This window comes from Lathyrus oleraceus, chromosome 2 (assembly GCF_024323335.1).
Source record: "Lathyrus oleraceus cultivar Zhongwan6 chromosome 2, CAAS_Psat_ZW6_1.0, whole genome shotgun sequence".
NCBI classification, from domain to species: Eukaryota; Viridiplantae; Streptophyta; class Magnoliopsida; order Fabales; family Fabaceae; genus Lathyrus; species Lathyrus oleraceus.
Genome location: NC_066580.1, coordinates 255355262 through 255369868, shown reverse-complemented (window position 1 = coordinate 255369868; position 14607 = coordinate 255355262).

Sequence of the window (14607 nt, the reverse complement as noted above, 5' to 3'; positions counted from 1 at the left end):
TCATTTTGAACACAGAAAAACTCTCTTCTCTCAAAAACCTCATTTTCACATCTTTGAATTTCTGACCAAAACCTCCAAAGAGCTCGAGCATCCCTTTGTTGTTTCATCATCTGGCCATCATTTGGGAGCTATTTGAAGCACCATTCACCAACCGGAAGCTCACTTTCTTGTTCTGTTTTCTCAAAGTTCAGCCATGGCAAGTTTTGATTCAAGTTGGATTTGAGTTGTTTGAGCTAAGCTTCTTCAAGTATCCATCAATACCAACCATAATCTTCATCTGTTTGAGCCTACATCACCAAAATAACAACTGTTTAACTCTTTTCTTCAAATACAAGTAAGTTTTTGACCCTTTTTATTTCCAAAATCATAAGGTGCTTAGGATAGATCTTTTGATGCTGATTCTAATGAGCTATGGATTGCATGAAATGGTTGAGTATTCACTGATTTACATGGATTTGAAGTTTACTACATGAACATGTTCTTGCTCGATTTGCTTTGATTGTGATGATTTAATGAAATCTATGGTTGGATTATGTATGTATGATGCTTGCTGATTCGAATTCCATGCTTGATTTGATGTTCTGGGCATTTTGATTTTTTCGATTGAATGGGAGTGATGAAGCTTCACTGTTGCTGTTCAAACCCTAATTATTTCCAGAAAGTTTGATTTTCACGTGTTGCATGTTTGCTGTTACTGTTCTATTGGCATGGGCCAATCAGAACATTTCGTTCACTCGCCCCTGTACGTCGCGTTTTGGTAATTGCATGTGAGATTTACAAAAATGCCACTGGTCAACCATTTGACTTATCAATCCATGTTTATTTTGTTTATTTATTTCATTTTGGTTCAACATTTTGTAAAAATCATAACTCATGCATTTCAAATCCAAAATTCATGAAAATTTTTGCATATTGTTCATTTGAATCTCTACTTTTTTATCATGATTTTTTCTGATTTTTTGGATGGTTGGATTTTTGATGGCATTAGGGTTTTGCTCATGTATGCATATTTTGTACATCTTACCAATTCAATTGTGAAATGATGAGGATATATCCAATGACCCTGAAATTTTTTGTGCTTAATCTACACTCATCCATGGTGATTTTGATATAGAGTTCTTGAATTTATCTTATCTGGTTGTTAAGATATGAATTTTTGAATTAGGGTGTGACAATTTGTGTCACACCATTGATGTGCAACTTCCTGATTTTTGATGCCATGCTTATTGAACTCCAATTGATGTGAAATTTTGCATGAACCTACTCTTGTATGTCTAGTTTACTTGTGATTTTTCTTGGATTTAATTGTAGCATTTCCTAATTGTTTGAGATTTTTCTCCCCTGTCTAGTCAAATGTTGACTTTGTGTGATACATGTTGCCATTTCATTTGGGAAATTCTCATACTTTATTGGATGATCATGAAATTTTACATGTGCATACTAGACATCTTAAGCTTTGCATTTGTGTTGATCCCATTCATTTCTCATCTGTTGTCATTGAGTTATGATTTTTTGAAGTTGATACATGTTTGTTTGACTTCTTTGTGCATGCTTGAAATTGTTTTGACTTTCTGATTTTAATTGACCATCTTCCCATGATCCAATTGAGCTGAAATTTTATATGCATGTCATGTTATGGATTGTGATTGAGCATGAATTATTTGATGATTTTTGGAATTGATTATGTTTGGGTTTGAGCCAAGTCTTGCTGTTGACTTCCATGTGCCCTCATTTGCCATGCTTTGACTTCTTTTGCTTATAAAATGATGATGACGCATGATATGAACATGAAACCAATGGGTTTGTTTCTTAAATGTTTGAATTTGACTTTGATTGGATATTGTTTGCTGTTTTGACTTTCTCATTTATTTTTGACCCTAGGCTAGTCCTAGTGGTCCTTTTGGCTTATGATTGAGTTCATGTTTCAGGTTAAGCTACAAGTGCTTCAAAGAAACTTTTGCAAGTTGATTGGGTTTATCTGTTTATCATGAGCTAACCTTTGTTTTGTAGGTGGCTTGACTCATATGATTTGGGTCTTGTGCTTTTGCACATTTGTCTGTTGATTTAACTGTTCATTCCTACTTCCTTTTGCTTGAACTTTTGAACTGTGTACTGATCTGTTTGACTATTTCAGGTACCATTAGTTGCTTAGAACTTGCTTTGCTTTGCTATTTAGCAATTTGCTCTGAGGTAATCCCTTTTTCTTCATGTAGTCTGGAAGACCTGGCCTGTTATTTGGCCAGGCAACTGTCTGAAGTCCTCCTTAAGAGGCAATGCTTGTGTGTGTTTACTTTTTGTCCCAAGCAGGAAAAGTCCTTCAAGTAAGGCAATTGGTGGATATAAGAGATATGTAGCCTATCTCCCACTATTCTGTGAGTCTTCTCCTTGCTCCCATTACATGGTTGTAGCATTGAGATCCAAACCCAAGATCTATAGAGTCTAATATGTGGAGAGAGTTCCTACTTTCTGAACTCCCACACCTTCTGATATTCAAATGCTCTCCCTGACCAGGGATAAGAGCAATGAGGCACACCCCTCATATCCTTTCATCTGCTTCACCTTAGCCCCTCAATGGCAAGGTTAAGAGCAACTTTTGACCCTATTCCAGTTGGCTTCAATGCCTAACCCTCTTGTATGAGCCCCCTTGTTTGGTTATAGTGTGTGCTGAATGACTTCATTGATTGATTGCTATATCATATGCACATGTTTGCTTGTATGCTTTATGCACTCATCATTATTTATTGCTCATTAATGCATAATCATCTCATTTGTCTTTGTGACTTATCATTGTTGTTTACCCATTGAGGACAATTGTAAGACCATTCATTGGCCATTGCTCCTATGATATGGAAAGATAGAGTGTAAGACCTCATTGGTCACTCATATCTTCTTTGCTCTTGCTTGTTGTATGTGAGGATGCAATTATAAGTCCCTGTGATGTGGCATTTGTATTCCTAGGACCATACTGTGGAGGTTAGAGTAAGCCCAGATAGATTGGCATCTGACATCCATATTTTTGCTTATGTTTATGTGAGGTTGCAATTATAAGTCCCTGTAAGTTGGCATTTGCTTTCCTGTGATCATAAGATGTTTTGTCTGATTGTATGTGAGGTTGCAATTATAAGTCCCTGTAAGTTGGCATTTGCTTTCCTGTGATCATAATTTAGTTTGTTTGATTGTATGTGAGGTTGCAATTATAAGTCCCTGTAAGTTGGCATTTGCTTTCCTATGATCATGTGTTGCTTCTGTTCTTGTATGTGAGGATCCATTGTAAGTCCCTGTAATGTGGCATTGGTTTTCCTATGAGCATATGTGGAGTTAACCTAAGTCCAGATAGATTGGCAGTTGACTTCCATATTTCATCTTTGTTTTCTTTTGAGGAGATTAGTGTAAGTCCATAGAGTGGCCTCTGATATCCAGTTCTGTTTTAGGAGATTGGTATAAGCCCAGTGATTGGCATCCGGTATCCGCTTTTTTTTTGGTTTTCTGCTTTGTTTGTTTGTTATTATCCATTTCTCATTCCAAAGGACACACTTGAATCATCTTCTATATGATTTCAAGAGGTGAACCTTCTAAGAAGTTTTACAATCCATTTTCATCCATTCATCCCCATTATGTCCTAGACTTTTTTCACACTTTACTTTTCAAACTTGAGATAAATGTTGTGCAAACATCTTCATGCTTTTCTAACTAAAAACCTGGACCCAAGTCCTTGACCTTTTTCAAACTCCATTTCATAATACTTCTTTGAATTTATCTTAATCATACTTTGACTCCATTTTCATAATCATAATCAATTAACTTCACCCATTCAATTGTTTTGGCTTTGTCCATTGTTAATCTTTTCATACATGAGCTATAGGTTTGATTTATCTTAGTTGGTTGATGTCAATCTCACCTATTTGTCCTTAGTTGATTGAATTGTAAGTCTTCCTTGCCTATTATAGGGTTAACCCCTCACTGGCAAGTTGAAGCTGTTCTCACATGGTGGACCTGTTGTTTGTATAAGGTTGAGTTTTCTCCCGTGGATAACGTAAGACCTTAGGGCTTGTGTTTAAAATTGAATCCACCCACTTTTGGAAATCTTTTAGCCGAACTACGGCGTTTTGATCCTTACCTTTGATGGAAGGTACGTAGGCAGCGGGTTCATCCGTTCAAACCCAATAATAAAACTTGTACATTCTTTTCTCATCATCCCAATCATGTTTGCACAATGTTTATGTCATAACAAATAACAATTTAGTACAACAAGTGTGAAAAGGGCTCCCTAGGAGTACCTAGGACGTAGTGGGTGCCTAACACCTTCCCATTGCGTAATTTACCCCTTACCCAAACTCTCTGATCTTTTTATTAGTTTTCTATGTGTAAAACTTCTTAGGCTTTTGTTCGCTTTTTAGCCAGTCCTTTGGGTAAATAAAAGTGCGGTGGCGACTCGAAATTTCATTGTATGCTTTGCTTATGGTTTAATCGATAAATCATATAGCGACGAATACACCGCTACAGGAAAAGTGGCGACTCTGCTGGGGAGATCGGTCCTTGGTGGTATTGCCTACTTTTCACCTTTGTTGTGCTATATTATTATTTGTTATATGACATATTTTTGTACAATTTGGGATCACTGTATTGATTGTAATGTGTGAATTGCTTGATATACAATTGCTGTTTGCTTTGGTGATCTGTGAGATGAGTTCTGTACCCGAACTCGAGTGCTCTCTAGGATAGGAGAATGGCATAGTCTCGTCGATTGGTGTGGAGTATTCCTAAGCCAGTTGACTTGCGAGTCCATTCACTTGGTGGAGGTCATGTTGAATTAATAATGTCACACAAGTTATTTGTGGTTAGGCATTATTCTTTCAATCATGTTCCGCAGAAGCCAAGGACCGTAGTTTACCAAACCCATCTTGGCCTATTTTTAGGAACGTAGTGCGGAGGTCGTTCAGATGTCAGTTCTGATACGATTGTTACGCGATACTACACTCATAAGAGTTTCTCTTGAGAATATTCTTGGAATACGAGTATTCGTTCCTCCGATAATATTCGAAAGATGGAACGATGATTATGGGAACCTCTGGTAGAACATGTCTGGCAGGTTTAAACCCTAGTACACTCCCTTTGGGTGGTTCTTAACCGAGACTCCATGCTCGTGACTCTCAACAAACCCGTGATTCGTGGTTGAGTCGTTCACACATTGTTAATATCAATGGATCCCGGATCAGGTGTAAAACCTAAAATCCACCAAAGCGGCTGGTTGATATTAAGGATGTTAGAACCGGTTCATGTACCGTTAATATCAATGGAACTTGGGTGTCGATAAGGTGAAAACCTAAATCCACCAAAATGGATGATTGATATTAGGGATACATAGAGCTTTCCCACGACCTTTGTTTGGTGTGCTTTGCTTGATCCTTGAGTGTGTTTGTTGCATTCATGCATTCACGCATTCATCCGCATTCATGTCATCAAAGAGAAAATTTTCAAGGAACTTAAGGGGTTTATTTGCAAAATTTTCAGACATGGAAAGACCAAAGAGGCATACAAAGAAGTACAGCTTCAGGCAGCCTGATGTAAAAGAGTTAAGGAATCTGACATCGTATGTATTAGATCCCTTGGGTTTCAAAGCTCGCTATGGGAAACTTCTAGCGCTGCTCACCACTCAGGTTGACGAAGGGCTGATGAGTACCTTGGCTCAGTTCTATGATCCGTTGCATCACTGCTTCTTATTTCCGGACTTCCAGCTATTGCCGACTTTGGAAGAATACTCTCATCTTATTGGGATTCCTATTCTGGATCAAGTGTCGTTCAGTGGCCTAGAGAGTATTCCATCTGCTCGAGAGATTGCTAGCTTGTTGCACATAGATGAAGATCTGATTAGAGCTAATCTGACTACCAAAGGCGGAATTCAGGGTTTTCCTTCCGAGTTCCTCATTGACCAAGCTACCTTTTATGGGAAGGCCATGAGTGAGGATGCCTTTGAGGCTCTATTTGTGCTGCTCATCTATGGATTGGTGCTGTTTCCCAACTTCGACAAGTTCGTGGACATGAACGCTATTAGGATCTTCTCAGTTCTTAATCCAGTTCCGACTTTGTTGGGCGATGCATATGTCTCTTTGCACCTAAGGAATATGAAGAATGGAGGAGTTATTGTCTGCTGTTTACCCCTGCTGTACAAGTGGTTTATTTCGCACTTGCCGCAGACAGTTGCTTTCAAGGAGAACAAGGGATGTCTACGGTGGTCTCAGAGACTCATGTCTCTCACCAATGATGATATCACCTGGTATGATCGTGTGTACGATACCGTCCAGATCATTGATTATTGTGGTGAATTCCCTAATGTGCCTCTTCTTGGTACATGTGGTGGGATCAGCTACAACCCTATACTTGCACGTCGTCAGCTTGGGTTCCCCATAAAGGATAAACCCCATAACATTCTGTTAGAAGGTGTATTCTTTCAGGAGGGTAAAGATCCCCAAGGCCTGAAAGCCAGATTTGTCCGTGCATGGCGCAGTATTCACAAGAAGAGTAGGAATGAGTTGGGTCCAAAGAACTGCATTGCTTTGGAGCCATACACCTCTTGGGTCAGACAGAGAACTGCCACCTACTTGATGCCGTACGATTATCCAAGACCTACACCGTTGGATGTGGCTGGGCCTTCAACCCTCCCTACCCAACGTGTAGAGGAGTTGAGAGAAGAAGACCTTTCGCGTGCTTGGATCCGTGAGAGGGAGGAATTGCTGCAGCAGCTCAAGGAGAAGGATGCTATGATTGAATTTCTCGAGCACCGAGTGATCGACGATCCGAATGACACATGGACTTCTCTGCTTCCTCAGTCATCCAAATTCTGGAAGAGGAGGTATGATCGACTTGCCAAAGAGAAAGCTGACATGGAAGCGGCCTATGAGAGAGAGATCAAGAAGTTATGTACTTCTCGTCTTCCAGCATCCCGAGCTTCTAGGGATCCATAGGATGTCATTTACCTTTTCTCTTTGTAATAATTCAAAAATGCTGTACTTCTTTGTCTCAATATATTGAATGAAATATTTTCCATGAGCAATTAAAATGTTTAACTATTCAAAAATATTGCAAATGATACCCTAAGGGTTCCTTGAAAATAAAGCATCTGCACAAGCATTTCATGCATCATCTTTGCATAAACAGGTACTCCTTTTCTGGTCTTCTTGTCCTAACCTTGTGTTCTTCATTTATTTTGAAGACAAGCTGACTCACCGGTATTATACGCGAGTCAACTCTGCAAGAGTCATGGAGCAGTTGGAACAAGAGAACCGAGAACTAAAGGAAGAGGTCGCCAGACTTGGCGCTTTGATGGAGCAACTCCTGGCCGCTCAGAATCAGCCTGCTCAACAGCCTGCAACTCCTGCTCAGAGGACGGTCATATCCGAAGTCTCTACTTCAACGGTGCCAGTCAGCGCCCATCAGCCTAATGCTATGCCTCCCGGTTTTCCTTGGGGGATGCCTCCAGGCTTTATGCCTGATCTGCCAGCTCCGACCTTTGCTCAAATGCCGACATCTAGCCCGGTCCCTGTTCCCGCTCCTCCTGTCGTGCATACCATGCCCAGGGTAGACGACACCATCTATCACTCCGAGCCGTCTGAGGGCTCAGATGTTCATGAAAAGATGGATGCAATGAACGATCAATTCCTCGAGCTGAGAAAGGAATTGAGGACTCTCTGTGGTAAAGATTTATTCGGCAAGTCTGCAGCCGAACTCTGCTTAGTTCCCGGTGTCAAGTTACCGATCAAATTCAAGGTCCCGGACTTTGAAAAATACAAGGGGAACACCTGTCCACTAGCTCACCTGGTCATGTACGCCAGGAAGATGTCAACACAGACTGATAATGATCAACTCCTGATTCATTATTTCCAAGATAGTCTGTCTGGTGCCGCGCTCAGATGGTACATGAGCCTGGACAGTGTCAACATCCGATCTTTCAATGACCTTGGCGAAGCTTTCGTCAAGCAATATAAGTACAATGTCGATATGGCGCCTGACCGAGATAAACTCAGGTCCATGTCGCAGAAAGAAAAAGAGTCGTTCAAGGAGTACGCCCAGAGATGGCGAGAGCTGGCAGCTCAGATCACTCCACCGCTGGAAGAGAAGGAAATAACCAAGATCTTTCTGAAGACTCTTGGCTCATTCTATTATGAGCGGATGGTAGCAAGCGCTCCCTCTGATTTCACCGAGATGGTGAACATGGGGATGCGTCTCGAAGAAGGTGTCCGTGAAGGACGGTTGGCTAAAGATGATGGTTCTTCCTCTAAACGATATGGGGCGTTTAAGAGGAAAGAAGGTGAAGCACATGCTGTGCAATCTCAGCCAAAGCATAGAAGACCCTCTGTTCAGAGCAAGCCTGCACGACATGCCAGTCATCAGCACCAGGTGGCTCACGTAGCACCTGTCTTCAAAGACAGCGCTCCTCAACATCAACAATATCAACATCAACAATATCAGCATCAACAGCAATATCAGCAACCATAGTATCAGCAACAGCAACGTCCACAGCAACAGGCTTACCAGCCTCGTGGAAGTACAACCAATCAAGCTAACATGAATTATGATAGGAAGAGGGTCAGCTTTGATCCAATTCCTATGACATATGCAGAGCTTTATCCTTCCCTGTTGGAAAGGAAATTGGTTTCTCCCAAGGATCCTCCTGCCATTCCTGCAAATCCACAATGGTGGTACAAACCAGACCAGCATTGTGTCTACCATTCCGGTGCTCCGGGCCACAATGTAGAAAACTGCTTTCCATTGAAGAATAAGGTGCAAGACCTTATGAGAAGTGGAATCCTGAGTTTCGAGGACTCAAACCCGAACGTCACCAAGAACCCATTGCCTGCGCATGGGAAGTCTGTGAACATGATTCAGGAATGCCTTGGGAAGTACAAGGTTAGATATGTGAGCCATATCAGGCAGTCGTTGGTTGATTTACACCGTATGCTGTGTCAGTACAGCTATTTGGAGCATAACCACGACAAGTGCCGCGTCTGCTCAGTTAACCGCTTGGGTTGCGACCAGGTCCGCAGAGAGCTTCAGAAGATGTTGAATGAGGGTACCATTGAGATTCTACAGAATCGCAATGTTGATGAAGTCGAACCTGAAGTGAATGTCATCTCACCAGTGTTCAAGCTGCCAGAACCCATTGTTATTCGTTACAATAGCAACAAGCCGAAGGCTTCCCCTTCTTTGGTCATTAATCCGGCAGGCCCTGTGCCCTATTCATCTGATCGAGCTGTGCCATTCCGATACAATCCTGTTGCTGTTCAGGAAGGGGTAGAGGTTCCTTTGCCTTCAACTTCCGTAACTAATATTGCTGATGTGAGTGGGTTGACCCGAAGCGGTCGTGTGTTTTCCGCACCTGCTAAAGCCCCTGTTGCTTCTGAATCTGTTGAGCGCCATGTGGGGACCGCTGTGAATGTTCAGAATCCGGCACTTGATGTTGCCAAACCCTCCTCATCCGTACAAAAGACTCCTGTTTCTTCAGTTGGCCCAAGTGGCATTGTTGATGAAGAATCTGATGAGATGCTGAGGCTCATCAGAAAGAGTGAGTACAATATTGTAGACCAGCTTCTACACACACCATCCAAGATTTCCATTCTTTCTCTGCTGCTGAATTCAGAACCCCATAGGGAGTCTCTGCAGAAAGTCTTGGATCTGGCGTATGTTGATCACAATGTCACCCTTGAGCAATTTGATAGTATTGTTGCAAACATTACCGCTTGCAACACTTTGAGCTTTTGTGACGCTGATCTCCCTGAGGCGGGAAGAGACCACAACATGGCTTTACATATCTCCATGAATTGCAAATCTGATGCAATGTCCAATGTGTTGGTGGACACTGGATCTTCTCTTAATGTATTGCCAAAATCCACACTCTCCAGATTGTCATATCAAGGTCCTCCTATGAGGCAGAGTGGGGTTATTGTGAAAGCTTTTGATGGGTCGCGCAAGACCGTGATTGGGGAAGTTGATCTCCCAATCAAGATAGGACCAAGTGATTTCCAGGTTACCTTTCAAGTAATGGATATCCACCCATCTTATAGCTGTCTCTTAGGCAGACCATGGATTCACGAGGCTGGCGCCGTGACATCCACCCTACACCAGAAGCTGAAATTTGTCAAGAACAAGAAACTGGTTGTGGTAGGGGGAGAAAAGGCTCTCCTGGTTAGCCATCTGTCTTCTTTCTCGTACATTGACGCAGAGGATGAAGTTGGGACTCAGTTCCAAGCTTTATCTATTGATGAACCAATCGAGAAGAAGTCTCCTTCATTCACTTCCTACCGTGATGCGAAGCTGGCCATTGAATGTGGTGCAGTTGCTGGATTAGGGAAAGTGCTTGAACTTGAAGATAACAGATCCCGGGCTGGCATTGGATATGGTTCTGGGGCATGTAATGAGCAAGGTTTGTTCACAAGTGGAGGATTCATCCATGCTGATCAACCTGAAGAAGAAGAAGCTGCTGCTATCATTGAAGAAGACGCAGAAGACTTGAACAATTTTGTTATTCCTGGTGGTGTCTGCCACAATTGGGTCGCTGTAGATGTTCCTACAGTCATCCATAGATCAGAGTAAATTGTTCACTTTGTTTAAAACCCTTCTCCCATGCCAAAAGGAGAAGTGATGACATTGTTGGCAAAGCATATATACAATGATGTTTTCATTCAATTTTCACATTGTTAAACATTTGTTTTTCCTTTGTTTTCACTTTTTGCTTTTTTGCATGAAATCAGTGATCACAAAAAACCCATAAAAAACAAGAATAAAAGCAAACATTTTTTTTCATCTGCATAATGATTTGCTTGTTTAAATTCTAAAGTTTTCCATTAACCAAAATCATTATGCAGGTTGGTCCTAAAACCCATTGAACATAATGATCCAACGCCATCTCCCAATTTTGAATTCCCTGTATTTGAGGCAGAGGAAGATGACGTTGAAGAGATTCCTGATGAGATTACTCGTCTCCTTGAGCACGAAGAGAAGATCATTCAGCCGCATCTCGAAGACTTGGAAACAGTCAACTTGGGGTTTGAGGATTGTGTTCGCCTGGTGAAGATTGGGGCACTTCTTGAAGGGTCTGTCAAGGAAGATTTGATCAGCTTGCTACGAGAATATTCAGATATCTTTGCTTGGTCCTATGAAGACATGCCGGGTTTAGATACAGATATTGTGCAACATTTCCTGCCTTTGAAGCCTGAGTGCGTGCCTGTGAAGCAGAAGCTCAGAAGAACTCATCCAGATATGGCAGTGAAGATCAAAGAGGAAGTTCAGAAGCAAATTGATGCGGGGTTTCTGGTGACTTCTACATATCCTCAATGGGTGGCCAATATTGTGCCTGTTCCTAAGAAGGACGGAAAAGTCCGTATGTGCGTTGATTATAGAGATTTGAATAAGGCTAGTCCAAAAGATGATTTTCCTCTACCACACATTGACATGTTGGTAGACAATACAGCCAAATTCAAAGTCTTTTCCTTTATGGACGGATTTTCCGGATATAATCAAATCAAGATGGCACCAGAGGATATGGAGAAGACAACATTCATCACACCTTGGGGAACATTCTGTTATCGAGTGATGCCCTTCGGTTTGAAGAACGCCGGAGCCACGTATCAACGAGCTATGACTACCTTGTTTCATGACATGATGCACAAGGAGATAGAAGTCTATGTTGATGATATGATTGCTAAGTCCCGAACGGAAGTTGAGCATATTGAGCATTTGTTGAAGCTTTTTCAGCGTTTGAGGAAGTTCAAACTTCGCCTGAATCCGAACAAATGTACATTTGGAGTCCGTTCCGGCAAGTTGTTGGGTTTTGTGGTAAGCGAAAGAGGTATTGAGGTTGATCCTGCAAAGGTCAAAGCAATACAAGAGATGCCTGCACCCAAAACTGAGAAGCAAGTCCGAGGTTTTCTTGGCCGCTTGAACTACATTTCCAGATTTATATCCCACATGACTGCCACATGTGCGCCGATATTCAAGCTCCTCCGGAAAGATCAGTCTCATGATTGGACCGAGGATTGCCAGAAAGCTTTCGACAGTATCAAAGATTATCTGTCCGAACCTCCGATATTGTCTCCGCCTGTGGAAGGAAGACCTCTGATCATGTATTTAACAGTTCTTGAAGACTCGATGGGTTGTGTACTCGGTCAATAAGATGAATCAGGGAAGAAGGAGTTTGCTATATACTACCTCAGTAAGAAGTTTACTGATTGTGAGTCTCGGTACTCTATGCTTGAGAAGACGTGCTGTGCTTTGGCTTGGGCTGCTAAGCGTTTGCGCCAGTACATGATAAATCATACAACTTGGTTGATATCCAGAATGGATCCAATTAAGTATATCTTCGAGAAGCCTGCTTTAACTGGGAGGATTGCCCGTTGGCAGATGTTGTTGTCTGAGTATGATATCGAGTATTGAGCTCAGAAGGCTATCAAAGGTAGTATCTTGGCTGACCATCTAGCGCACCAGCTGATTGAAGATCATCAGTCTGTTCAGTATGACTTCCCAGATGAGGAAATTCTGTATTTGAAGATGAAAGATTGCGATGAGCCTACACTTGATGAAGGTCCAGAACCCGGTTCCAGATGGACGATGGTGTTTGATGGCGCTGTTAATCAATATGGAAATGGAATTGGGGCAGTGATTATTACTCCTCAAGGTTCACACATTCCGTTTACAGCAAGGCTAACTTTCAAATGCACGAATAATATGGCGGAGTATGAAGCCTGTATTATGGGACTTGAAGAATGCATTGACTTGAGGATCAAGTATCTTGATGTCTATGGTGATTCGGCCCTGGTTGTCAATCAGATCAAGGGTGAATGGGAGACGAATCAGCCAAGTCTCATCCCATACAGAGATTATGCAAGGAGAATTTCAACTTTCTTTACAGAAGTTGAATTTTATCATATTCCTCGAGAGGATAATCGGATGGCAGATGCTCTTGCTACGCTTGCCTCCATGATTGTGGTCAGATGGTGGAATGATGTCCCCAATATTACTGTGATGCGCTTGGACAGACCCGCTCACATATTTGCAATCGAAGAAGTGAAAGATGACAAGCCTTGGTATTTTGATATCAAGAATTTCCTCCAGAACCAGGTCTACCCGCCTGGGGCATCTGTGAAAGATAGGAAAACTTTGAGAAGGTTGTCAGGCAGTTTCTACCTCAGTGGTGAAGTGCTGTACAAGAGAAATTTTGATATGGTTTTGCTCAGATGCGTGGATAGACACGAAGCAAACCTGTTGATGACTGAGGTCCATGAGGGTTCATTTGGTACTCATTCCAATGGACATGCCATGGCTAAGAAGATGTTGAGAGCAGGCTACTATTGGCTGACAATGGAGTCTGACTGTTGCAAGTATGTGAAGAAATGTCACAAGTGTCAAATTTAAGCGGATAAGATTCATATTCCTCCGACACTCCTGAATGTGATTTCATCACCATGGCCTTTCTCTATGTGGGGAATCGACATGATTGGCATGATTGAGCCAAAAGCGTCCAACGGACATCGGTTTATTCTCGTAGCAATTGATTACTTCACCAAATGGGTTGAAGCCGCTTCATATGCGAATGTAACCAGACAGGTGGTTGTGAAGTTTATCAAGAATCAGCTAATTTGCCGTTATGGTGTGCCAGAGAGGATCATTACTGATAATGGATCCAATCTGAATAACAAGATGATGGATGAGTTGTGCGCTAAATTCAAGATTGCAGACCATAATTCCTCTCCCTACAGACCTAAGATGAATGGGGCTGTTGAAGCTGCTAATAAGAATATCAAGAGGATTATCCAGAAGATGACTGTCACGTACAAAGATTGGCATGAGATGCTGCCATTTGCTTTGCATGGATATCGTACGTCTGTACGCACTTCAACAGGGGCAACCCCTTTCTCTCTTGTTTATGGCATGGAAGCCGTTCTCCCAGTAGAGGTGGAGATCCCATCAATGCGAGTCTTGATGGAAGCCAAGTTGACTGATGCTGAATGGATTCAGAGTCGTTATGACCAGTTGAATTTGATTGAAGAGAAAGCATTTGATAAGAAGGTCAAACCTCGTGCGTTCCGAGAAGGTGACCTCGTGCTCAAGAAAGTCTTGTCTTTCGCGCCCGATTCCAGGGGCAAGTGGACTCCAAACTACGAGGGTCCATATGTTGTTAAGAGAGCCTTTTCAGGCGGAGCTTTGATGCTTACAACAATGGATGGGGAGGATTTCACTCATCCTGTGAATTCAGATGCAGTCAAGAGATACTTTGCCTAGAAAAAAAAAAGTATATGCAAATGAAAAAATAGAATAGCTCGCTAAGTTGAAAACCCGAAAGGGCGGCTTAGGCAAAAATGAGCATCTCGGTGGAGAACCCGCAAGGGTAATCCAGGCAAAAATTAGAGACTTGGAAAAAAGAATATATTTGCATCCCGCTAGATTGAGTACCTCACCCTGGGGCAATCTAGGCAAAAATTAGGGATTTGGCAAGTAACTGCATCCTGACAAGACTTTCTGTTCACCAGTCGTCATTTCGTCAGAAGATTCTCGATTCGTCGTCAACCGAAGCTTCGGATACATCGAGATTCAAATTGGTAGAGAAAGGATCATTAT